This window comes from Cupressus sempervirens, chromosome 11 (genome assembly GCF_028749045.1).
Source record: "Cupressus sempervirens isolate cs-2001-9-10 chromosome 11, ASM2874904v1, whole genome shotgun sequence".
NCBI classification, from domain to species: Eukaryota; Viridiplantae; Streptophyta; class Pinopsida; order Cupressales; family Cupressaceae; genus Cupressus; species Cupressus sempervirens.
The window spans coordinates 356,758,752-356,785,716 of NC_143128.1; positions in this window are offsets into that span (position 1 = coordinate 356,758,752).

A 26,965-nucleotide genomic window follows, 5' to 3' on the forward strand; every position below is an offset into this window, starting at 1 on the left:
TACCTCTAACCCTTTATTGATCTAAGTGCATGTAAGTCCTTGGCCTAGATATGTACTTCATCCATCAGCCCAAAATATTTGTTTGCTATAGAAACCAACTTGTTGGCATTTTATTGGATGTTGTGCAACAAGTTCAAATTACCCTATATTATCTGCACACCTTTCTCCTCAAAAATGTCATGTCATTGTTGACATGCTTCCAAAAATGAGTCCAACTATGTTCCTAACTATTTTATTCCTAGTGTAACTCCAAGAGCGACCTTTGGATTTTTTAGGTCGATAGGTCCCAATACTTCATTTAGGTAGCCTTTGAGTAGCTCATTCTGCTTTCATAGTGTTATCAATTCATATTCATCCTAATCCATGTTGAAACACCTCCTTTATGCTTGTGGTGATTTCTGGCACTCAAATTTGCATTCCCCATTTTGAGTACCATTCCAAATTTTGAATCATTTTGAGCCCCTATGAATGCTTTTCTTGCATATGTAACTAACTGTCATTTCAAGGCCTAGGTGGTGTTTTAGTTTTCTATCACCCTTCATTTTTCATATGCATGTGTTTCGTATTATTATTTTTTCATTCCGAACCATTCTGCGGAGTTCCATTTAGAGTAGTTTCATATTTTACAATTCTGCCTGAATGTCAAATAGTGACAAACGGCCCAATTTTCCTTTGAATATCTTTTATCGAGTTATGATTCATGACTCACTACTTTAAGGATGTTTAATATGTACACCAAAAAACCTATTCTCCAATTTTAAAGTCATTTCAATATGTTTTGACTAGGTTTTGAATGTCTCAAAGTTGGTCAGTTGCCTCTATTGTAAATCTACATATTGTTCATATTTTCAGGTAGCCCTGTTTGACAAGTTATAACTTTTGACCAGTTGATCCAAATAAGAAATTTCCTTTTACATCATATTCTAGGGGTCAGAGACTTTCTACATTCTTGATTTGAGCTTATGATGAATTCATTTGATTAGTTTTCAAACGTGATTCCAAATGCAATTTATAACTTTTTACTAGTGTCATAAAATGTAGATTAGTCGGTACTCCAGTTCAAGATGTTATAACTATGAGCCCATGATTGGTGGGACCAAATGGATTGCACCACTATGTTCCATATTAAAAATACTACAAGTGTGCCAATTTTCAAGTCTTGACGAATCCATTTGCACACTTTTCTAGGTCCAGTCCATTTGCAAAAATCATTATCTTGTCAATATTCGTAGTCCTGCAAATCCAGGTAGCCAACTTCAAACCTTCACCAAATTTTCCCAGTCATTCATCATGAGATGAAATCTAATAGGATTCAATATTGTGGGATAGAGTATCAGCATGTGAGCTCTCAAGGCCCAGTTATCTATTCGAGTCAATTTTTAGAGCCAGCCTACAGGCCTTCCTATCAACTAATATCAGTTTGTGCAAACAAGGTAAACAAGTTTTTAAATTTGATTCAATGCTCAAATTTGATTTCAATCAGTTCAAGATGATCGATGGATTAGTTTACAGTGTTAATTGTTTGAAAATGAGAATTTTTTTTAACCAGACCCACTTTGGGGCCCAACTAATTCCATCAGATCAACAACATGCTATGAGTATTTTCATTAAATCAGGTCATTGAGATATGGAATGGATGGAATATGTTTTGATTTTTAAGGGATCAACATGGTTATCAATATATGCAATTTGTTCTTCATTTTTGAAGGATTTGTGATTCTTAAATGCATTAACAAATAAGAGATGAAATTGAGCTTGTCATAACAATCCTAGGGTTCACACTTGTTTGAGAACTAATTCCAATATTGAACCTTGTAATGAGGGCCAGGTTTTTAAATGCTTCACTGGATGGAGTATGCTTAGAAATATTTTATAATAAAGATCTGAGTTATTCTAAAGCTCTCATTGACTAATCAATTGGTAAAGTCATAAAATAAGGGAACTTAAGCAGTAGGATCAAACAACAATTATGGAATGGTCAAATAGATTTTGATAAAGGAAATGAAGTGTTGTTTTAGTCTAATGGGTAGCATTTTTATATATGTTAGCTTGCCATAAAATGCATAAGGATTCCATCTCTTTTATCTTATGCATTTTCATCAAAGCAACTCCTCGTTCCCTCACCAAACTAGCAATTTCTTTTCTATGGGCTTTAGATTTAAAAGATCACACCAAAGCTAAAAGAGCAAATTTGGTTTGCAAAGAATATCCATCAAGCTCACATATCTCCATGTTGAAAGGGAGGTCTCTAGGGAAGATCAAATCTATAGGAAGATGAGAAAGTCCATGGAGGGAGCTCCACAACAGGTAAGGAGTGGATTGCAAATGACATCATAGCCATAATCCATGTCCAAGGCAGATAGTGCAGGGGTGGCATTATAAAGATAAGACTCCACCTTGTAGTCCATTTAAATTTCTATTGTTTAGATGAAAATTGGTTCACGCTAGGTAGAGGAAGATTAGAAAATCCATGGCAGCTGAGAACATCCCATGGCTAAGAGTAGATCCACAAGCACGTCACCATTCACGTTGTAGTGAAGATGCAATCCATCACTGAAGCAGCCAGTCACAACTTGAATCATGGCAAGAAGACTTGGCAAAAAATGTCCCACATTCATTTGGAGCTGAAGATTTTTAATGTTTCCAAACACACTAACTCGATGGTAATGTGTCTAAGGACATTAGCTTTTTGAAGGTAGAGTTGGTATGGAGGGGCCCATCCGACTGATTTGAACAGTGACATCAACATTGTTTTGACCGCCCCAACAAAGAGCAACATGTGGAAAATTCTAGGCAAATCACATAAGCTCGAAAGAATAAGAAAAATGACCTACTATTATGATCATATCATGAAATCAAGGAGACTCAGTTTAAGATGCACGATGCTACAAAATTGCCAAATGTTGTGGGATTGGGAAGATTAAAGTGTGCAGGTAAGATGTTATGACATCATGCTATGAATTGAAGATGTCATAGGGTCGGGAGAAGGAGAAAGGATTAGTAAGATGCTGCAATTACATATTTCAAATACATGGTGTTATATAGGGCCTAACCAACGGAGGATGGACATGTGGCATCAGCAGGTTGGAGAGAAGATATAAAATTGAAAATGAATAAAAAATGAAGTCCAAAGTTTCTGAATGCATGAGAATTTAAAAATGGTTAATATTTGAATAAATTTAAATGAAATTGATATTATATAGTTTTAACTATATGAACATTTAAATTTTTCATTTTAATACTATGTTCATGGCCCAGGGCCTGAAAATTCAAATTGGTCTCATGGGCACAATTTTTGTGTGAAATAAACAGTATAATATACTAACAAAACCAGAAAAAGATGAAATATCCATTTCTCCAATCATTTTTTTCTTAGGTGTTCACTAGAGGTAGCTATAAGAGGTTTTGTGATTTCAAGGCATCCTTAGTGCAAATGTAAATTTGATGTTTTCAGAAGGAAACAAGATCAGATATAGCCAGAATTTCATCATATTTGACTTTATCAGCAACTTTAAAGATGATTTGATTGTTTTAAATGAAGTTGGTTGCAAATGAATTTTTGCCAACATCACAGAATTGTTGTGTATCTGATATTTTCTTTACAGGATATTTTTTTGATTACTTTAAAGGGGGATATATCAAATATTTCTACATCAATTATGGTTTTAATTGTAGGCAGATGAAGGAAGATCAATTTCAACAAACATTAGATTGAAGATATTTCAATAGGATATATGTCAATTTTAGATTCTAGATCTTGAAATATCTTCGCTTCTATATATTCTTCTTCTCTACTCATTGTAAGGGTTCCAATTTTTATGACTAGTAAGACCACAAGGTTGGCTCTAGCTTTAGAGTTGTAATACCATTTTCCTTAGTATTCTTCTATTATGAACAACATTAGTTGTATTTATTTTGAGGTATTTTAGGATATGCAATCATTTTTCTTGTGTATTTTTGAAGTTTTGACATACAGATGATGTATTGTTTTCAATGAGATTAATACAAGAGCTTCATTTCTCTTAGTTTCAGTCTGATTCTGAGCTCCTTCCTCTATTATCTACAATGTTTTGTGTTTGAAAACTAAGAGCTTAAACTCAATTGCAATCCTTTAAGGTTGTATGTCTGGATAAATTTGCTAGTGGAACAAAGATCCATGTAAATGCTTGTTTACATTAATAGGGTTGTAGGTTGCACTAGGAGAATTTCACAATAAGTATGAGAGTTTTTATGAAGATTGGTGTCTATTTGCAAGTTAGATAGATAGATCAGATGTTTGGATATACAAGTATACTTCAGGTGTTCATGTGTATGTTAAGATTTAGTTGATGCCCAATGGATAAGGGATTGGTCAGCCTAGAGGTTGCATGTTCTTTATTGCTGCATACCTGGGTTATGCTGATGATCCAAATCTTTAATTGAATATATTTCCCCTTTATGTTTAAGGAATTAAAACAGTTTTCCCTCACTTGGTTTATTAGGTTCATGTGCTCTGTTATTAGCTATTTCATGACCATGAATGCTTACATAAAAATAGAAGATTAAGGGATTTTATCTATTATTGAGATTCAATTACATGCCTCTACACTGGTACCATATAAAGAATCTAAGGTCCACCCTCCTAAGTCTTGTAGAGCCTGAAGAAGAAGAAGGAATTAACCTTATAGTTGGCCCAAGATCAACATTCAAGTGCATCCATTATAAGAATTTTCTAACCTTAGATGTATTGGTTTGGTTTCTTGGTTATTTTTAAATCTATTAAATCAGGAGCTAATAGTGATTATCACTTTGGTTGTGTCCACTGTGGAATTTCCTAACATGACCTCCTTGATTTGGTAATCTTTTGGAGTCATTTCTTTAGTGTTAGCATGAGGAGGAGGAATGGTGATATGAGCAAGAAGATCCTGATCTTGATTCTCCATGATGAAGGCAAGTGTTCTAGCATCACCCTTAAGTGGCTCAAGCTTCCTTATCACTTTGATCAATTCCTTCATTCCCTCCTCTTCAATCAGCTCCAACCACTTCCTTTGTCGAAACATGACCTCCCTCTTCAACCTTGAAGGTGTGGTCCCCACAGGTGACATGTACTTGGCTGAAGAGGTTGGTCCTAAAGTAGGCTCCTTTCCCTTATTACTTATTTTTGGAGTCTTCTCATGATGAGGAAGATCTTTAGAAGGATTATTTGTGCTCTATTGGGCTAAGCATCTAGCCTCTGTATCTGGGGGAGTTTGTTGAGTTCTTATATCTTCCCCTCTTCATATACTTCATTGACATGAAGCTATTGGTATTATATCTCCTCGATCTCTTGATTTTCTTATTCTAATTGTATCACTAGAGGAGGTGGAGCTACTAATCCTTTATCCAAAATGGTAGTTTTATCCTATGGTGGTGGTGATGGAATACCCAAAATTCCTTGATGTAGAGGAGGCAATTTATTCCAATCCTCTCCTAAAGTCTCACGTGTGGGAGTATCTCTTATCTTTTCACCCACCATTTAGTGCCACAAGCATAAAATCAAATTCTAAGAGGTTGAAGACATCTATCCCTTCACCCTCCATCTATGCTATCAACTTCTGTTGTTCATATTTTGAAGTTGATACTTGGATAGGCTCCCTTAGAGTGGATGGAGGTGTATGTGTCAAGCTTCTTCTTCTCTCTTCCTTTGCAGCTTTGGCCAAGTGGGTTATTTGGCTCAAGGGGACAAACTCTATTTGTTCCCCTTCTTCCTCATCCTTGGCTTCTGATATGGTCTCTAGAACTTGTGGAGATGGAGTATTCTTCTTTTTCAATCTCCTCCTCTAAGCATCCACCACAGTTGTTTTTGTTCTTTCTCTCTTTAATGCTGAGGGGGAAGCTTCTTCCTCTAAAATTATTCATGGTGGGACCCTCTATTCCTCTAATTGTTCATCCTCTTGGTGCTCTTATTGTGCTTTCTCTAGAGGTTTCCCTTTCTCAGCTTGAGGCTCATCTTGCCCTTGTTCTAGTTTTTCTTTCTCTATAGTTATTTGGGCCTCAGTCATTTGTTTCCTTGCACTAGGGGTTTCCATTTTCCTCTTTTTACCCTTATCTACCTCGAAGTACTCAACCTCCCACTCATGTTGATGTACCATTTCTAGCCTCATTGAGGATTGAATGGGGTAGGTTGGTATGGTGACCTTAGCACCTTTACCTTTATAAGGCCTAGCTATGGCTTGTAAAGGTATAGCTTGGGGAACTGAATCCATCAAAAATGGCTTTTGGATCCATTCCCTTATTAGCTCAACCACATGTTAGGCCCAATGATCTATGACATCATTTTTCTCTTTCCCTATCTCTATTTTTATAATTGTCTTGTCATAGATTTTTTCCCTGTTATACAAAGGATCCATGACTTATGGGGCATCCTTTTCTATAGCCTTCAAAGGAATCTTCATTTTTAGCACATTTTCTACTATATATAGGCTCATCCTATAGTAGTCCCTTATGTGGACATCACAGTCATCTATTGCATTCATCCAATGATCTTCTAAGGCTTGACACACACAAACTCTTTTCTTGCCATATGTTGGACCATCCCAATGTTGTCGAAGTATGGACGAGGAGAGTCGTATTCTTCCATGGGATATTGATCCAATTCTGAATCAAAGGTGGCAATGTCCCACTTTTTCTTTACCTCAAATGCCTTGATTGTGATCAACCAGACTTATGTTTTATTATGTTATTTCCTCACTCTATCATAGGCATAAGTGATTTGGAGAGCTATCTCCAGAAGTATCAGTGAATCTAAAGGATATCTTAGGAGATTTTTGGGGTAGAGAAGAGTACCAACTACCCAAAGATATGTGAATACCTTGAATTAAATGTAGTAGGATCCTATGTCAGTGATTCATGTTGCTTCCTCTACTGACATTCTTTTCACATAATCTCCTTCACTGAATCTGATGATGACAAAGATTAACCCATCGTTGACCACTTTGTATTCCACACTCTATAGTGGGACCTTCTTTTTCACCAGTTATGGGTATATCATACAGGGCCAAGCATTTGCATCTTGCATGCTTCCCTTTCTATATGGCCCTGGATAGTTGATGGTTCTGGCTACTAGGAGGTATACCATGTATGATGTCATGTAAAAGCTCATCCAAGTTGTCACTTAGGATGATGGCCCAATCAATGGGCATCTTTGTGATCCTTATGGTTTCAATAAAGTGAACCATCCACGTTTGTAAGTGAACCACTACAAGTAAGTGACCCACTATAGAAGGACCACTAATCTACTAAGGAGGACAATTGAGTATCCAATGTCATCTTTCATATATCCTTGGGTCATATTCACCTTGCCTACTCTTTGGCCCAAAGGTGTCTTGTCGATTAGAAATGAGGTATGCACTAGTTATTTTTCCTCTTTCTCATTCTCTCTATACCACCTTTATGATCCATCATATGATATCTTAAGGTATTGATCCACCTAGGAAGATGGAATACTTTCTCAATGTTTCAAGGTCAGAGGTCTAAGACTATCTCTCTTGTGATGCTCTTTATGACCTTCTCCTCCCTCACATAGTGTTCTGCCAATGTCATTATCAGTTTAGAAGATTGAACTGATGCAGGGTGTGATGTTGTGTTAACCAAACCACTTTGGATCAATGCATATATCATCACTAACCTCTCCTTAGGTTTGTTGCAAATAGTCAAAAAAGCCTTCCAGTCAATGTGGCCAAGCTTTGTATCTCACGTTTCTGTGTGTCCATCCTAGAATCTTGATTTCTTAGGTGCTCCTTGGTACTTGAATGCAACTAGTTTCAGTGCCATTTTATTAGCCATGGAAGATGATGAAGATGTCATTTTATCTACACAAAAGAAGCAAAAATTAGTCACCTTATGTTGGAAGACCCAAAAGAGGACTCTATTGGACTCAAACTGGCTAGAAAATGGGTTAAACCCAATTGGAACAGACAAAAAATTCATTTTCTCTCCACTAATAGCTTGTCTTTTCTTTAGCACACCTATAGCACCCTGATAGATGTGTTGTTGCACTTGTTTAGCCTTCAAAATGGCTTAGTGTGTATTTGTGCACAACTATGCACATTTACATCATGGATTCATTGCACAAGTGAGGGGGGAGGTCTTAGTTATGTTTGATCTTGGGAGGTGTGCACATGTGCACCTCTTAGGGGTGTGTATGTGTGCAACTCATTGAGTAGCCTTTCTTTTGTTAGGTTTTCTATGTCCTTTTTAGGTTTTTTAAGTGTTTGGGTTCAGAGGTGTGGACATGTGCACCTCTTAGGGGTGTGTATCTGTGCACCTCATTAGATTTCCACCTTATGTTTGTTTGCAAGGAGCACCAAAGTAGTGGAGTTGTGAAGAGGTTCAAGGTGCAGAGGTGTGGTACAATGTGGAGGCAAGAGCAAAGTGAAGATAAGAGAGAGGTTTGGGGTCTTATATAGGCCTTGGGATGTGTCATGTGCACACCTCTACAAGTGCCTACATGCACAAGTGCACACCTATGAGGGTGCGCACATGTGCATATGCGCATCCCCAAAGTAGGGAGGAAGTGAGCATGTGTGCATCCTTGGAGTAGGGATGAAGATTGCACGTGCACACTTAAAGCACAAAAAATGTTTTTTTCTCTTTCTTTAACTACCTGACCCTTCTCGATTAGAGACTGGGATTTGACCTAGACCCAAGGGAGGGTCCAAAATAACAAGGGCTGCAAAATAGAAGCCTCATAAAGAATTCTAAAACTAGGGGGTCCCCATTTTGAGTCATAAAATAGGGTGTACATTGTGAAACCACAACCATTAGCATGAGATAATTTTGTATCTAGTCAAACATGTGAAAGCATTAAGGCTGACTAGATAGAGTTTTGCGAAAAGGAAAGGTATATGTAAGAAATCATAACTTGTGAAGTTATGTGTAAGATGGGAACTATGTATGCGATATGTAAACTTATATGAAGGCTATGTGATACGAATTTTGATGTAAGATCAAAGATATGAAAAGTACAATAGTCAATGGTAAAGAGAATTTTGTAGCTATCTCTTTTGTATATAAGAACTAGATTGTATAATTACATGTTTGGCCAGTAGGCTCATCTTGCATACATTTTGTAATTCTAACTACTAATAGAGTTGAGGCTTTTAATAAGGCCTAGTCCTCTAACAAGGACTGAGACACTATATGTATTCCATAGACTCCTAACAGGGTCAATATCCTTAACAATATTCTTTTGTTTAGTGGAGGATACTATCCCCACTGGGGTTTTCCCTTAGCTAGGGTTTCCCTAGTTAACAAAAATATGGTGTTGTGAGTTCTCTTTATGTATAGATTTATTTACTATTCAGCATTGTTGGTTTAATTTCATATGAATGTTGTAAAGTAATTAACAATATTCAATTATGGGCAAAAGTTTGTAGAATATTGATTCACACTCCACCTCCCTCTTAGTTTCTAACAATTGGTATCAAAACTTGAGTAAGATCCCTATGAACATGGAATAGTTAAAAGAAAATCTTGAAGAAGCCCTTGAGCATATTGATCTTCTTACTAAAGAAAGAGACAACATGAAGAAAAGGTATGAAGATGCTAAAGATTACATTGGGAAATAGAAAGATAAGATTGATCATCTCAAATCTAGAAAAGAACCCAAAGATAATACTAATGATAATAATGAGATAGCAACCCTAAAGAAATAAAATGAAATATTGTTGAACTAAAGTTGGGCCTAAAGAAAGATGACATCAAGATTGAATCAAATGTAAAATCTAAGAATGCAAATTTAAGATCACATCTGACAAAAGTGGCATCTGAACTAGATTCTATCAAAATAGAGCATGCAGAACTTGAAAAGTACAATATCATTGTGAAAAGAGAATTCACTTAGGCTAAGCATATTCCAATAGTGAGAAAATTGATGAACAATTGTTCTATTAGAGATCTTCCTATGATAAGATAGGTCTTGGAAATCTTATTGGAGAAAAATTAGCAAAGAAATTTGAAGCTAGAAAAGAACAAGATCCAGTTGTTGAAACCCCAAAATCTAAGGAGAATGATCAAAATAGGATTGAACCAAGAAAGTCTAAAGAAGTTGAGCAAGTAAGTCAACCTAAAAATTGTGATGAACCTAAGAAAACAGATCAAGTTCAACCACCTAAAGAAGTAAGATATGAATTTAGAGGTAGATGCTTTATATGTAATGAAGTTGGTCATATGGAGAGAGATTGTATAGGTAAGTATTTTAAACCTATTACTAATTTATATTGTTATAATTGTCATGGTTTTGGACACAAAGTAGTAGATTGTAGGAAACCTAAGTTTGATAGTGATAATGGAAATAGTAGAATGTTTAGGGATACTAACCCTAGACATAATGAAAGGAGAAGATCCTCAAGAATATCTAATGAAGGAGAAAGAGATAATGGGACAACGATAAATGTTGTATGTTACAAGTGTAATAACTTTGGACACATTGTGAGGAATCGTAAAATACCAGTTAATCAAAATGGTTCTAATCAAAGAAAGAGTACGCCAGTATGTCATTTATGTAATAATTTTGGTCACATTACAAGATTTTGTAGATTGGGCTACAGAAGGAACAATAACATAAATGGCAAAAGAAATGACAGTAGTAGCAATAGTTAGAAAGAAGGACTCAAATAGCATGTTAAAGAATTCAAGGATGTATTTGTAAAGCAAATGATCCATCAATTTCACATGTAGTTTTCGAATAATAGTATTTTGATACACCTGATGAGAGACTGGAGTCATCCATTATGTGTGATTCATCTTATTTAAATTAAGCACATTTTATTGAACATAGAGCATATGAAAGGTAGAATAGAGGTCAAATATTGAGTTAGAAGTTGTGAAGTTAACAGAAGGATAAGCTAATCATAAGGAATCTCTGGTTAAGAGGACAAATCATTTGGAGATTGTGTGAGGCCACAAGAGTGAAAATAAGGTCACAGGTTAATAGATAAAAAACTTTTATAGATTAATTAGTTGCACAATCAATGCGAAGTTCAATTTGAAAATATTTAAAGGATGCGAACAAGATTGTGAGTACCATTCAATCATGTGAATAATTAAGAAGAAATTAAGAATGGAAATACAAGTTGAAAAAAATTTCAAGAATGAAATTTAAAAAGCCCTAGTCACACGATTACTAGGTGTTTTACAAAGTTCTTGAAGTCTTTGAATTAGTTAAAGATGGAAAATCCTACTATACGTGATGTAAGTGAGAGGCCAAGGTACAAATTCAAGAAGCACCCATTTGTATCTTTAATATATGACCATTTAGGAACATTTTCACAAGTTCTAGATAACATATTACATGTGAAAGATATTAGATTGTATATACACTATAAGTTTGAGAGAATCGGTAACAGCAACATTCATAAGGACCTAGACCTTGTTTGTAATGGAGACTTATCCTTGAAGTAAGAGTTTTCACACTTAAAGGACTTGAATATTTTGAATTATATGTTTTACACAGACTTTGACAATCATGAATGGAGTAGAATAATTTTGAGCAAAATACATGAAGGAATGTTTTGGGTTGGAGACATTCCTGTGATGATTGACAATAACATGATTCACAAGTTCGATTTTTTATGCAATGAAGGCAATAACTTAGTGAATGAGAAAAACATGAAGAAATTGGTAGAGACTAATTTGAAAACCAAATCTAATGCAAGGAATATGAGGATTTACCTTATAGCTAAAATAGATGTATGAGTAATTAGTAAGATTATTGGATATAAGATGAACCATAGTTCAACAGTCAATTTTGTACCTGCTTGATTTATCCATACAACATACTTGATGATAGCAAAAAGAGAAAGAGTGAACATGTGTGAGATAGTGAAGCAACAAATTTTGGACAACATTAAGAAACTATAGAAAATAAAGAATGCAGTGTTCAGTTTTGAAGCCCTATTGACACATCTATTCTTTTAGGTAATCAGATAATTCCCTAGTATGCCAAATAAGGAATGGGACAACCATCAGTATACCATGAACTTGGTGACACATTACTACATAAAGTAATCAAAAGAAAAGAAAACAATAGATATAAAAAGGATGGTGAAGAGCTTCCAATTAGCAATGAAGCAAAGATTCAAAATCCCACCTTCATGGTTGAGAAATACAAAAATAATATATATTTCATTGTTGAAACATATGTTACTTGTATGGAGGCAGTAGAACCAAGATTTCAAATTCATAGACCCCATGGGTTATGAAATGATTGAAGACATAATTGAAGGGTATACAAAGATCATACTTGAATCAGAGAAGGACATGGACTATCCCGAATGGGGCTCCTTTGATGAAAAAATGAAAGAAGTTCATAGAGAACTATATAGAAAGGATATTAAAAGGAAAATTGACAAAAAATTAGAAGCTATCTTGAAGAAATATAGTATGACCAGAGAGAAATTCAATGAAGTCAAAGGGATTGCCTTGGAAATGAAGGCACGTTTACAAATAGAGATATTAACTGTATGAACCCTAAAATGGTCACCTAGACTATGGGCCCCCATTATTCAATTTATTAAAATTCTTGAATCAATGGTTTGCAATATTTTATTAAATCAATTCAAATCAATTTCTTTGATCAAATTGTAATTAATTTAATTATTTCAATATTTCCTAAGGTCTGATCATTTTATCCTAAGTCTTATTTAATTAAAATAAACCCTCTCTTTTAATTAAATAATTAATCCATATTTAATTAATTAAGAGAAAAAACCTCTTTTAATTTAATTAAATATTTTCTATTTAATTACAAGAACTTGCTCCCTTTTAATTAAATAAAATCCCACTTGAAAAAAGGAAATTAAATAAATAAAAATTAAACCCACTCGAACAAGAAAATAATTTAAATTAAAAAAAAAATAAAGTATTTTTTCCTCTACACTTATATGTTAGAATTCTTTAGAATAACTGAGAGGGGGGGGGGGGGGGGGGGGGGTGAATCAATTATCCAAGGTCTAAATGCCCTAATAATACTTTTTCACCAATTATAGTGAGCCCATAAAATTTTCATCCATCCAAGCTTAAATCAATCATCTTAGCAAGTTACAACAAATCAACATGCAGAGATAAAACATGCAAGATCAACACATGACACAGTGATTTACGTGGAAACCCAATTTGGGAAAAACCACTAGTAACATGCTACTTAATTCTCACTCTTATAAAGTGATGCCCTATTAAAGGCTTACAAAACATTGTTAAATGTGACCTTGTTAGAGGATTTCACCATACTGTTAGGAATGGGCCTAGTCAAAGGACTTTAGAACATTCACTTGGAATGTCACCATGTTAAAGGATTTACAACATGGCTATTAAACCAACCTAAGTCCATAGGTTTTAAACTAAATATTACAATTGCTAGAGAGTATCAATAATGGCTTTTTGATCTAATACAACTTACAACATATCTTGCAGATTTCAAATCACACTTCAGTTCAATCCTTTGCTTGGTTTTAATCACTTCAGCTCTGACAGCTTGTCATCTCAAGCTTCATCTTCTTAAGTCTTCTAGCTCATCATACTAATGCAACCATATTTGTGGTCATCTTATCAAAATAGAGTAACTATGCTCTCTTTCTCCTTAGCACCTTCTTCAGCACTTTATGCTTTCATGCTTGGCCACCTTCTCTCCTGCTTCGTAGCCTTATGACTCCTTAAATAGAAATCTAGATTGCCTTTCCCGCTTGATTCTCCCTCTCCAACTTTAGGATTTCAAATAGATTAGGTAGGATACAATGTATCTACCCCATATCTTGTTGTTATCTAGAAACTTCGTCTAGAGTCCAATTGTATTCTCCAAAAATGTTCTACATGGTGTTCTGTGCCACCAGCTCATCACTCTTATCTTCTATTTGATTCATAGATTTCTAGATAGCAACCTTTTCGGCTCAAATCTGGCCAATCTCTAATCTTCGAAATAATGCAGCAACTCAGCATTATTGGTTTACTGATGCTTGGCACCTTCTGTGTTACTCAGCACTTGTATCCTACTTGGCATCTGATCTTCACTCTCCACCTGATCTTCACTTGACACTTGAAGATCACTCGACACTTGTTTCTTGACTCAGCACTTGAAAATCACTCGGCATACACCTGATATTTACTCGGCACACACTAAAGTTGAACTTGCTCGGCTTCAACTAGGAATTTGTTCAACACTAACTAACTTGCTCGGCTCTCTCTCTCTAATGAACTTAGTTAGGCTTTACAAAATGACTTAGCTAAAACCTTACATCTTTGATGTGTTTTAGTGTGCCCATTCTTTTTGTCTTAGAGTATGTCATCAATACACTATTTCATTAATGGCTTAGCTTATCCTTGTACTTCATTACAACATCATAACTTCAACCTTTCTCTAGGTGTTCTAGTTACATCTTATTGATTGCCTCCTCCTTGTCAATCAACCAATTGGTAGTATTTAGATCACTAAAGCAATTGTCATTCCTACAAGTAGCAAGTTTGACATCAATGACAAAACAATGATTGAGAACATTCTTTACCAGTTTCATTACTTTTTATGTATGATCTTTTCAATCATTTCCAACAATCTCCCTCTTTGGCATTGACAAAAAACCAAATTGATCAATTGATCAACTTAGTTACCACCAAAATTATATATAGGTTTTCTACTTCTTTTCTTTCTTGATTGTTGCATCCTTACTACTGATCTCATATATCTCCCTCTTTCATATATATCTTCCTCTTACTTTGCATTGATCAGTTTCCTACATATATCTCCCTCTTTGACATAAATGCCAAAGATGTAGCATCTTTAACATGCAAAATATAAGCTTTGCCTTTCATGTTTTCTCCCTCTATCACCATGCTTGTGACTAATTTGGAGTTTCTACTCCTGTTGTTATCCTCTGCATCATTCTTTAGATATTTCAATGATTTGTTCCTATTGATGCAGGGTAGCTTCTTTGTTGCTTTAAACTGCTTGAGTTAGGGGCATTACCCCCAACTTGCCTCTAAGATATTCATAAGCAACCTTGGGCAATGGTTTGGTGAAGATATCTATAGTTTGTTCCTTTGTGTGAATGTACTCCAACTTCACTTATTTGTCTTCTACCAATTCTTTGACATAGTGATACTTGATTGCAATATGCTTGGTTTTTGCATGCATTACTAGATTCTTGGATATGTTTATAGCACTTGTATTATCACAATACAATATCACAGGTTTTTTTACCTCTTCTTTCATTCCTTTCAATAGATGTGTGAGCCACACAATGTTTGTGCAATTGACTGTTGTTGCCACATATTTTGATTCTGCAGTGGACTGGGATGTGCATGTTTGTTTCTTGCTAGTCCAAGTAACTAGCCTTTTACCAAAAAATAATGCACCTCCACTTGTGCTTTTTCTGTCATCAATGTTGCCTCCCCAATCTACGTCTATGTATGCATTGAGCTCAACCTTCTCATTCTTTTTGTAATATGGACCAAAGTTATCAGTTCCTTTGAGATACTTCATTATTGTTTTTACTGCTATGAGATGATTTTCTTTAGGATTAGCAGAGAATCTAGCTACTATTCCAACTACTAATGCTATATCTGGTCTACTATGTACAACATATTCTAGTTTTCCAATCATGGATCTGTACATTGTTTGATTGACTTTAGCTGATTCATCATTTTTGGATAGCTTATTTCTGAATACCCACTTGGTGCCAATCACATTATTGTCAACTGGTCTGGGAACCAAACTCCAGGTTTTGTTCTTCTTTATTTGATCAATCTCTTCTTCCATAGCTTTATACCAGTCATCATCTTGTAATGCGCCATATACTGTCTTAGGTTCAAATTTATTGATCAGACATGATTCATTTCTTAGTCTATTCCTTATCATTGGTCTTGCATCTTTGTCACCAATTATCTATTTAGCAGGGTGATGCCTTTTTACATATTTGGATAATCTTGGTTCTGTCCTTGTTTCCATGTTTGATCTTTCAAATTCAGGGTCATTATGCACTTCGTTGTCAGGTTTTTCTTCATCTCTTTCATGTGTACTGACTTCAGGATCAGAATGTGTATTTTCTTCATTCTACAACTCGGCTTCTGAATGTAACTCAGCATTCACTAGTTGTGACTCGACTGAAACTGAAACTTGTTGTTGAATCCTAATTTGATTGATAGCATCCTCGTCAACAAGCATTCCTTCATAAGAATACACAAAGGTTATGTATTCATCCATTCTCTTTGGTTCTTCAACTTGGACTTTTGTATGCTCATCAAATTTTACATTTGCACTTTCCACAATTTTGTTAGTGTTAGTATTCAAACACTTGTATGCTTTACTTCTAGTGGAGTAACCAAGAAATATGCCTTCATCACTTTTTGCATCAAATTTCCCATTTCTAGCATCTTTAAGGATAAAGAATTTGCAACCAAATACTTTGAAATGTTTTACATTGAGTGAGTGACCATGCCATAATTCAAAAGGTGTTGCACTAGTACCTTTCTTGACTTGTACTTGGTTCAGTGTATGAACAACTACACTTACAGCTTCTCTCCAGTATTTTAGAGCAACAGTATTTTCCCTCATTAATGTTCTGGCACAGTCAATCATAGATCTATTTTTTCTTTCAGCAATTCCATTATGTGGGGGAGTTCTAGGAGCTAACGTTTGTCTCTTGATTCCTTTGTCATTACAAAATATCTCAAATTTATTTGATATGAATTCACCACCTCTGTCTGATCTCAGGCATTTCAAACTCTTTCCTGTTTCCTTTTCAACTCTAGCCACATACCACTTAAACATTTGAAAAGCATCATATTTTTGCTTTAAGAACATAACAGTCATCATCCTGAAATAGTTATCAACAAAAAACATTATATATTTATCTCCTTTGTAGCTTTGTACTTCCATTGGACCACATGAGTCAATATGGACTAACTCAAGAACTTCTTTAGATGTATAGTTTTTACTTTTGAAACTTGACTTTGTCATCTTTCCTAGCTGACATTTTTTGCACATGATATTGTCAGGCTTCTTTAGTTTAGGTAAACCTCTGACTTTCTTCATTTTGATATTGACCAGATTGTCAAAGTTGACATGACATAGTCTTCTATGCCATAACCATTCATCATCAAATTTTGCAACAAAACAAGAAACATCATCCATATCAAGGTAAAACAGATTACTTCTTGTTTGATCTCCTTTTCCTTATCAATTTACCATCAGTATCATAGATTTTTGCAGTTTTGTTTCCAAATTCTACTTTGCATCCTATATTGCCTAATTGTGAGACACTCGCAAATTGTAGTTTAATCCTTCAACATAGTATGAATTATCACATGAAATTTGCTCTGTAAGCTTAATGGAGCCTTTTCCTTTTATTTGACATAGAGCATCATTACCAAATCTAACACTATTTCCATCATACTAAGTAAAGTTAACAAACTTACTTTTGTCTCCTATAATGTGATGTGAGCATCCACTGTCTATGATCCTTCTGTCATTCTTGTTCATACATGTTACTAGTGCTGTAGGTTCTTCTTCATCAGATTGGTCCTTCATGGCTACATAAACAACTTCATCATCATTATCATCAGAATTTTCTTCAGCAATATAGCACTTCTTGCTTTTGTCTTTGTAGTCTCTCTTATCATCTTCTCTTCTATATTTGTACTTGTTGCCTTCCTTGTAATCCTTTTTCTGTGTACACCTTGTAGCAATATGTCCTAATTCATTGCAATTGAAACAAATGATAGGCATCTTACCTTTGAATTTTCCTTTGCCTCTGTGAAATCTTCTAGCTAGCAATGCTTCCAATTGTTCCACATCTTCCTCATCAGTGCTACTATCACTGGATAGATATTTCATTTTTCTTCCTTTATTTGATTTCACCTATTCAGCATCTTTTAGTGATAGCTTGGCCTTGAAAGCATATTCAACATTCTCAGGTCTGTAGTTGTCAAAGTTAGATAGCTCAAATGCAGTCAATCTACCCACTATACCTTCAAAACTTAGATTGTTTCCTGGTACACATCTTAGTTCTTGTATTGTTGATACTCTAATAGCATAGATAGGGAGCAAGGTTCTTAAGAACTTACTATTAACAATATCTTCATCCAATTGACCACTCAAACATCTTATTGCACTTACCACTTCCTTTATTCTAGTGCCATACTAAGAAGCATTCTCACTTTCCTCCATTTTCATATCATCAAACTTTCCTCTGAGGCTTTCTCTTTTTTCTCTTTGGACATTTTGATCTCCTCCATAGATTTATGATAGGGCTTTCCACATTTTGAATGCAATATCACACCCTTTGATATCATCAAATTTAGCATAGTTGAGTGCAGAAGCAATCTCCAGCATTGTCTGATTGTGTTCCTGTTTGTTTTTCAAATCTTTTGCAGTAAGAGTACCAGTTGGATCAACATGTTCAATAACAATTGAATTTTGAGCATAATCTCCTATGGATCCAAGATGTAGCTTCATCAAACTTTTCCATGCAACAAAGTTGTCTTTGTTGAGCTTGGGAACTTCTCTCTTAGGCATTTTGATCTTTTCTACTTGTAGTTCCTTTAAACTTAATCAGCAGCAAAGCTCTGATACCAATTGTTAGAATTCTGTAAAATAACTAAGAGGGGGGGGGTGTGAATCAGTTATCCAAGGTCCAAATGCCCTAATAATACTTTTTCACCAATTATAGTGAGCCCATAAACTTTTCATCCATCCAAGCTTAAATCAATCATCTTACCAAGTTACAACAAATAAACATGCAGAGATAAAACATGCAAGATCAACACATGACATAGTGATTTACGTGGAAACCCAATTTGGAAAAAACCACCAATAACATGCTACTTAATTCTCACTCTTCTAAAGTGATGCCCTGTTAAAAGCCTACCTTGTTAAAGGCTTACAACACACTGTTAAATGTGACCTTGTTAGAAGATTTTACCATACTTTTAGGAATGGGCCTGGTCAAAGGACTTTAGAACATTCACTTGGAATGTCACCCTATCTAAGGATTTACAACATGGCTATTAAACCAACCTAAGTCCATAGGTTTTAAACTAGCTGTTACAATTGCTAGAGAGTATCAATAATGGCTTTTTGATCTGATACAACTTACAACATATCTTGTAGATTTTAGATCACACTTCAATTCAATCCTTTGCTTGGCTTTAATCACTTCAACTCTGACAGCTTGTCATCTAAAGCTTCATCTCCTTGATTCTTCTAGCTCATCATACCAATGCAACCATATCTATGGTCATCTTATCAAAACAGAGTAACTATGCTCTCTTTCTCCTTAGCACCTTCTTCAGCACTTTATGCTTTCATGCTTGACCACCTTCTCTCCTACTTTGTAGCCTTATGACTCCTTAAATAGAAATCTGGATTGCCTTTCTTGCTCGATTCTCCCTCTCCAACTTTAGGGTTTCAAATAGATTAGGTAGGATACAATGTATCTACCCCATATCTTGCTCTTATCTAGAAACTTCATCTAGATTCCAATTGTATTCTCCAAAAATGTTCTACATGGTGTTTAGTGCCACCAGCTCATCACTCTTATCTTCTATTTGATTCACAGAATTCTAGATAGCAACCTTGTCAGCTAAGATCTAGCAAATCTCTGATCTTTGAAATAATGCAGCAACTCAGCATTATTGGTTTATTGATGCTCAACACCTTTTGTGTTACTTGGCACTTGTATCCTACTCGGCATCTGATCTTCACTCTCCACCTGATCTTCACTCAGCACTTGAAGATCACTCGGCACTTGTTTCTTGACTCAGCACTTGAAGATCACTCGGCACACACCTGATATTTACTTGGCACACACTAAAGTTGAACTTGCTTAGCTTCAACTAGGAATCTGTTTGGCACTAACTAACTTGCTCGGCTCTCTCTCTCTAATGAACTTAGTTAGGCTTTACAAAATGATAGCTAAAACCTTACATCTTTGATATGTTTTAGTGTGCCCATTCTCTATGTCTTAGAGTATGTCATAAATACACTATTTCATTAATGGCTTAGCTAATCCTTGTACTTAATTACAACATCATAACTTCAACCTTTCTCTAGGTGTTCTAGTTACATCTTATTGATTGCCTCCTCCTTGTCAATCAACCAATTGGTAGTATTTGGATCACTAAAGCAATTGTCATTCCTGCAAGTAGCAAGTTTGACATCAATGACAAAACAATGATTGAGAACATTCTTTACCAGTTCCATTACTTTTTATGTATGATCTTTTCAATCTTCCAACATTATATGCACATATCTCTAAGTGGGATTCCTCTTTTTCCTCTTTCCACTTTCTTCTCAAACACCCATCTTTTCTCATTGGTGGAATTTTGTCTCACATGAATCAAACTCTATTATCCCATATTGGTTGTGAGAAGCCTCCCACCTCCACATTTTCCTTTATAAGGAGCCCTCTCCTTCTCATTTTCATATAGAGCAATATATATATATATATATATATATATATATATATATATATATATATATATATATATATATATATATATATATATATATATATATATATATATATATATAGAGAGAGAGAGAGAGAGAGAGAGAGAGAATAACTCGTTGCTATAGTATTGTTATGCTACAGGTTTAGAGAGCGATTTTGGAGAAGGATTTTGAGCATTAGGGTTTGGACATTATAGCTTCATTGCAACTTCTCTCTTCTTGTCTTATTCTCTCTTGCATCCATGGCTACCATCATGAGGTTTCATCCTTGCATTTTCATATTATCTTAGAGTCATATTTGCTTTCATAGATTAATATTGCATTGTTATTTCTTTTCATAGATTAGATTTCCTTTCCTACATTGATTTGCATTATTATCATTTAGATTAGTTTGCATCTTCATTTGCATTCATATTTTAATCCTTGAATCTCTCATTTTATGGTGTACTTGCATGGGCACAAACTAGGTCAAACTGAGGGCCTCCATTACAAACCCTTGTACTCCATGAATAGAGAGCTATGAGTCACCATTTGCAATCTCATTCTTGGCAATCTTGGATATAATGACTCATAGAAGTGTGTCAACATTTTAGGCATACATTAATAGCCACACCCCTTGCAGTGGCAGGACCTTAGAAGGAGTTACAGTAGCAGGATCTACTTCAAAAATACCATTATTCCTTATGTTGTAGCACGAGTACAACCCATTGTTGTATAGCTAGCAAAGAAGATTGAGGAAGAGGAAGTCACTATTACTGATTTCAAATCAGTCATTCCTCCAAGGAAATCAAAAAGACTTTCCAAAGTAAAAACTAAACTCACTAAGTCCCCTATTAGAAAAAGAGTTAAACAAGAAGCAAGTGGATTAGGGAAGGAGAAAATATTTATAGATAGTTGAGTCAAAGTTTGAAGAAGAAGAGGAAACAAAAGACACACCAACTGAATAGGTAGTTGGAGAAGCAAGGACATTAGTTGGGAAGAAGTCTTGGAAGCCCCAGGTAGAAAATTTAAATGTACAAATTATTGATAATGATAATTTCATTCAATTGAATAAGTATTACAACATGTATATTAATATGGATAGACTATAATTAGAGAATATTGTAGTTAGAAATATGATTGTAAGGAACAAAAGATTTGGAGATATTTAGAAAAAGCTACCAGAAAATCTATCTAATAGACTAGTAAATAGGAAAAAAAGAGTTACTATTGAGGACAAAGGTATTAGAGAAAATCTAATCAAGAAATTTTGTGAGGTCGATAGTGATGAGGATATGCAAAATATAATGAAGGGTATTGAGCCCTTACTTAGAAATAAAAGAAGAGCTATTCTTTTGATGAGAGGTAATTATGAAGAGGTAAACAAAGAGACCAAAGAAGCCACTATCAAATACATGACTTATGTAACTAGCTTTGCCAAAGTAAGTGTGAAGTTAGGGGGAGCAATCCCTATGCTTGTTGAACCAAGCATACCAACACCAATAGTGATAGAGGTAGAATATACAAAGATGCCAGACTCACCTCTAAAAATCACAATTGATACTTAGTCTATGCAAGTGGACAATACCCAAATAATAGTAGATGATAAGGGAGATCCTTTTAAGGACCTTGGCACCTACATTATTGGCAATTTAACTGAATACTCTAGCTCTAATGAGGATGAAGAAGTAGAAGAGGAGTAGAAAAGGAAAGAGGAGGAAGATAAAAGAAAAGAAGAAGAGGAGATAAGAGAAGAAGAGAAAATAAAAGAGGAAGAAAAAAGGAAAGAGGAAGAAAAGAGGAAAGAGGAAAAGAAGAAGAAAGAAGATGAATAAAGTAGGAAAGAAAAAGAAGAAAAATAAATAGAGAAAAAGATGAAGGAAGAAGGAGAGGAGAAAATAAAGATAGAAGAAGAGAAGAGAAGAGAAGAGAAGAGAAGGAGAAGGGAAAAGGAGAAAATAAAAGGAAGCAAATGAGAAAATGAAGCATAGTTAGAAGGTTGTGATGCAAGAAACCACACTTCAACCATAGCTCAAACATATGACTATAGAGTTTGACAAGGTAATCTTTTAGCATGAGGGAGATGTACTGAATTGACACACCTGTAGCAGGTAAACTACCATTTATTCCCACACTACTAGCAGCATCTAATGATGATGATGACCAAAAAGGCCTTATATCTTCTTTGAGAAAATTACTAGAGAAGAAAAAGATAGTAAAGACAGTGGAGGGAACCTTGACAGAAATTTTGGATAGAATGTAGAATGTACTAACTTCAAAGGTAAAAAAACCTTATTTGCATAAGAAAGAAAAGAATATTGTGAAAATATTTGATGTGAAATTCACCACACTGTCAAGTATTGCATTGGTACATGTCATATTAAGGGATCTCAATCTTGCTAGGGAAGTCTTTCACGTTAACACTATTTTCAAAAGGATTTGGACAAATCGAATCAAGTGAGAATTAACTCTTGGGTGCCAACATCTTTTCCATTGTACTCTTAATTTGTTTGATCTCTTCTTCTTGAGATAGACCTTGCTTCTTAATCTTCTTGTCCACATCAAAGTTATAGGGGACTCTAGCACCCTTATTGATTAAATTTTCTAGGAATTTGTCTTTTTTTTCTCTAAGTATCTCTCCACATACTACTAGAAGAGTGGTTCTTGTTGTATCTTCATAAAGTCTTGGGAGTTGAGATCAAAACTCAATCCACTACCCCCATATTGTGAATCATGATGAGCACATTGTGAAGGTTGTCTGGAATTCTTAAAAGGTGTTCATCTCCTATAATGATCATGTCTTGAAGCCCTCCTTCCTCTAGGGCTAGGAGATTGTGAAGGTCTTCTTGAACATCTTCCACTTCATGGAGTCTTAGGAAGGCTAGATGGAGGAGAGTTATTTCCACCACCAATACACATGTTGTTAAATTAATCATTAAGTTGTTGAGCCAAGAGTCTATCTTTCTCCTCCTGGTAGACTTTCCTTTCTATCTCTAACAAGGTTTTTGTCTCCAACTCTAGGACTCTAAATTGCTCTTCCTTTTCAGCTTGTTTGTCTAGGAAGGTTTTATTTTCATGCTCAATTTTCTTAAGTCTTTCACTTATGTGCCTTGAAGTTTATTTGAGTGGTGAACTTGGTCTTGAATATCTAAACAAGTCATCGGTGTATGTTGCAGTCACATGAGTGCCATAAGGCTCATCAGCTTGGTCTTCATGTTGTGATTGTTCTTCTTGATAGGCTTGCCTGTTATCTCTTTCTGCCCTTTGGTGTGCATCCAGATTTCTAGTTGAGATAAGGTGTGAGACTAATTGATTTTCATGGGAGAGGCTGCCAAATGAAATAGTATCTCTATGTTTTTCAAATATGTCATCAAGGTGTATATCCATTTCTTTCATCTCTCATCAAGTTATTGTGTAACTCATATCCATGTCTAAGTGGCAAGATGTTAAGGGTGTACTCAACTCACTAAAGTTACTCTTGGGTCAAACCAAACTTTTGAGTTGTTCTTGGGTGATTGATCAAATGCAAGTTCCTTTCCTTTATGTTTTTGGTGAGTTTGAACTAAGGATAATTGGTTAAAGACTACTTGAGGTTGCTTTCCTTGATCTACTTGATATCTGGTTGTAACTAGCATGAAAGAAAAAGGTACTAGGTGATAGGATGACCCTAAGAAACTTTGGTACCAAACTAGGATAGTAAAAGCACTCACTTGTCCAAAATAGAGGTGATAAGATAGAATTTCATAAGAGGTGTAAACCAACACTGCCACAGAGGTGCTCACTGAATGGGTGAATACCCTAACACGTATGGATCGGGAAGATGATTTACCCAACTTATATTGATTGAATTTAAATTTTTATGGAAGTGAATGGAAAAGAGGTTACTAAGACTCTCCAACCATGCTATCAAAGGATCCAAAGGTTTATCTTCTCAACAAGGACAATTTCTAGCTCACCAACTCCAAATAAGGTCACTCGTGAAATAAAAGACTACTAGTTTAAGAGGTCAAAATGAAAGAAATCCAAAGTGCAAATAGGCTTTTAACAATGGGGCAAGTGACCTAATTTGACCCGAATCAACCGAGGAAGATCAAAACTGATAGTATAGAAAATTGAGCAAGTCAAAAAGTTAGTTTTTGACTTGAGAACTCAGTTTTTGTTCATTTTAATTGACAACCTAAATGTATTAATAGGTTTTTAGCATTAATCAAGCACGTGAGACAGTAATTTGGGAGTTCAAGTAAACAATTCTCTTCAAATAATGAGCAAGGGACAAAGAAATCTTGCACTCAACAAAGTTTTTCTACTAACAATGATTTATGTTTCTCTTAGGAGAGAACATATTGTTAGTTTCTAAAGACTCGGCGATGTTTGAACCTAGAGTTGATTAGCACCTTCCCTAATTACAAGTGGTTCTATTATCAAGAAGATCTTGAAGCCTGCTCTCTAAAGATCCATAAATAGTGTTCATAGGGTCTAATTATTATGTAATAGATATGCAAAAAAAAAAATCTATTTTTGTTCTTTTAGAGAAAAAATTGAAATGTGATCTATGAAGGTGGGAAATCACTCAAGTAAGACATGCAAGAGGTTTATTTTAATGAAAGGAAACCAAATGTTATAGAGCTTTAAACAAAGTACCTAGTAATCCATGTAACGTGCTTAATAGATTTTATCTCATTTTTATTTTTGTTGAGCTTTTCCACGCAAGCAAGCCATGAACTCTCTAACAAGCAAGACAAGCAAACAAGCAAACAAGATATGTAATGTATACTCAACTTATGCAAACCCTAGAGTTAGATTTGAAAATCAATTGTTAGGAGCAATAATAACTAGAAAATAATCTAAATGACAACTCATATTATGCATTGAACCATGTGGAAAATAAGTGCAAGCTAACCATTAAATGCTCTTTTTTAATTTTGATTTTTGACCTAGTCAACAAGATTGGACCTATATGACATGAATTCATATCCCAAACAAGAGATCCCTATTAAAAAACAAAGGTATTTCCAAAAATGATAGAATTTTAAAGAGATCTTTTCATTTGTGCCCTAGGGAGTTGTTTACCCAAAATAGATTAGTTCTCATAAATCGACCAAACAAGCTATAATATTGTATCCAAATTTAAAACACTAAGAATGGACCCCCTATAAAATTTAAATACCTTTTCAAAAATGTAAAAATATATAAAGAAAAAAAAATGTTGATTTGCACTAAAAAATATTATTTTATGAAAAATAAAGAAAAATTTATAAAAACTTCACAATACCTCAAAAAAATTTGGATTTTTTTACTGAAGCTTCTCTAATATGTCGCAAACTTGCAAAAAAATTTAGACCAAACCTCCAAGCCGGTTGGTAGATATGATCAAATCTTTAAAAATCTAGGGTTTTCATCTCTAAATAAATTTTCACAAGGGGGTTAGCTCCAAAAATAACCAAAACCAACATATAAACGTGGGTTACCCCACGATGGGCACCAAAAATGTATGCTAAAATGTTGAAACACTTCTATGAATCATTATATCCAAGATTGTTCAAGAATGAGGTCTCAAATGGTGACTCATAGCTCTCTATTCATGGAATGCAAGGGTTTATAATGGAGGCCCTCAATTTAGACCTAGTTTGTGCCCATGCAAGTATACTATAAAATGAGAGATTAAAAGAGGAAATACAAGAGTGTTAGTCTCCATGATCATCAAATATGCATGCAAACAAAAATGGAAGCCATTCTATATGATAACAACACATGAAAGCAAACTAATCTATGAAAGGAAATGCAAATGCAAGATTATTCTATAAAAGGGTATATAAATCTAATCTAACATACAAGTGAAAAAGTAATCTAATCTAACATGTAAGTGAGAGGAAAAATCTCATCACTTAGAAATATGTGCAAAAAAGGAATCTTTATTTATTTTTATTTGACCTATTTAATTTATTTCCTTTTTTCATCAAAAAGAGAACTTTAAGTGGGGATTTAATTAATTAATTAGAAGACAGATTCTCTTTTAATTAAATAAGATAAGATTATTTAATTAAAAGAGAGAATTTAATTAAATAAGATAAAATTATTTAATTAAAAGAGAGATTTTAATTAAATAAGATAAAATTATTTAATTAAAAGAGAGATTTCCTTTTAGTTAAATAAGATTATTTTATTTATTTAAAATGGATGTTTTCTTTTAATTAAATAAGATTATTGATGAAATGATCAAACTTTGTGAAATATTGAAATAATTGAATTAATTATTATTTGATCAAGAAAATTGATTTGTATTGAAAATATTGTAAGGCATTAATTCAAAAAATTGATAAATTGATTCCATCATTTGATAAATTGAAGAATGGGGCCCAATAGTCTAGGTGACCATTTTAGGGTGCATACATTTGCCCCTATTTGACTAATGTGTGATCTTTATGGGAACACATGTAGTCAAATAATGCAGTTAAAGTGTGAGGTTGATTTAGGATTGCAAAACAACCCAAACATGTGATTGATGAACGAGAACACATCAAGACAAAG